Source organism: Hippoglossus stenolepis, chromosome 22, assembly GCF_022539355.2.
Source record: "Hippoglossus stenolepis isolate QCI-W04-F060 chromosome 22, HSTE1.2, whole genome shotgun sequence".
Lineage (NCBI taxonomy): Eukaryota > Metazoa > Chordata > Actinopteri > Pleuronectiformes > Pleuronectidae > Hippoglossus > Hippoglossus stenolepis.
Window position 1 is genome coordinate 11,163,647 of NC_061504.1, and position 1,725 is coordinate 11,165,371.

Below are 1,725 nucleotides of genomic sequence, written 5' to 3' on the forward strand. Positions count from 1 at the left end.
TCCCCCACGCTCTCTCACTTTACACTCTTTCCACATGTCTCTCTGTCTCTTTCTCCCTCTCTCAATTCTCCCTCTGTGTCAAATCAAGGCTATAAAAATGGTACAAAAACCAAATGAACCACCACATTGAAAACCAAGCAAATGGTTTTTAATCCCGTCCTCGTGCACGGCTTTATTTGAATGGCTGACCACTGCGACCCAGGTCGGGTCTATTTACGTGTGTTTGCCCAACAGAAACATTCTGCTGTGTTCCTGTTTACTGTAACCGAGGTCACACATATTCCCAGTAAAGCACTGAGGCTCCACTGTGAGGACTTTTCTCTAAATCAGGGGACCCCCCAAAGAATACAGCCCCCTCCAGAAGATTTCAGGACTTAGAGAAGAGAGAAACATGACGTCAGCATTAAGCTTCGTTCCTTTACTCACGAGAGCTGTTTCTGCCATTTCTATTAGTTTCATTTCTGCATTATAGAATCATAAATACTTTAAATGTTAAGACTAAAATACTTATAGCACCTTTAATGTACCATGGTTATTAACGCTGACTACCCACACATAACGGCTTTGCATTGACTTCCATTAATTGTGGACAGCCTGACCAAAACCTTATCCCTAACCCTAACCAGGAGCTCAGAAAGGATGTAAATTTAAGGTACTGGTCATACCTGAACAAATGAGGCTGGATCAGCAAAAATCCTGAGAGTGTGATGATTTGAGCGAGGCTGTGTTTTATGACCCATGAACTGAGCGTTTCATCGGCGGGAGGAAAAAAAGAGGCTGCGAGTGCGCAGTCGTAGGTGAAGATGAAAGCAGGAGGGCACAACAGCCGTGTGCGTTTTGAAATGAAAAAGAAGGTTTATTCCATTATATAGTCGAATGGGCTGAGGGGACGCAGGAAGGTGCTGCTGTTGACTTAAAGACAGAAACTGGAAAGGAAACGAGATCGACAGAAACACTTCGGACCCTTCGAGGTGACCTGTGAGTGGAATTGAGAAAGTCAGGGGCTCAATGAAAAAGACACACAAGCTTTCAGTTTTTTATTTCAACCTGCACCAAATTGCTCACACTCGTAGATACCAGTCCCATAAATATGCCAGTTTTTTAAAAAAAATTAAGATCCAAGAATTGTTATTTGAGAAATCTGTGGAAATGACAAAAAAGAAAGTTGAAAAAGTTTCTTTCCTGGAACTCTGTTCGGTAGTTTTTGTGTAATCCTGCTGACAAACCAGCCACCAAACGGACAGGGGTGACAATGACGTCAATCTATGCATGAATTGCGGCCTGTTTCGCACACAGCACACACATTGGACTGCCAACAAACACACACATGGACACAGTAAAACAACAAACTGTGTCTTTCTTTTTCAAACACTCAAACATTGAGTTTGGTCCTGTGGGGGAAAGGTGCCTGTCAACAGGGATTAAACACACTGCTGCAGCTCAGAATCCTCAGAATAATTATCACCTGAACGGCAGGAATTTCATTACGTTAAGTGTGTGTGAGCGGGACACCACACGATGTGAGCCCTGCAAACCTTTGTCCCACTTTCCAAAGGGTGTCCCACAGCGGTGAAAAGGGGCTGATGTTGGTGTTTGGTCATTTGTGCATCACATTTCTTTTTCCAATAAAAAGTTTGTTTTGGACAAAAAAATATGAAATCAGCTTTAATCGTCGCTCCCTCAACCCACGTGTGTCTCACTTGATCACGTTGCATTCAGAGCTGT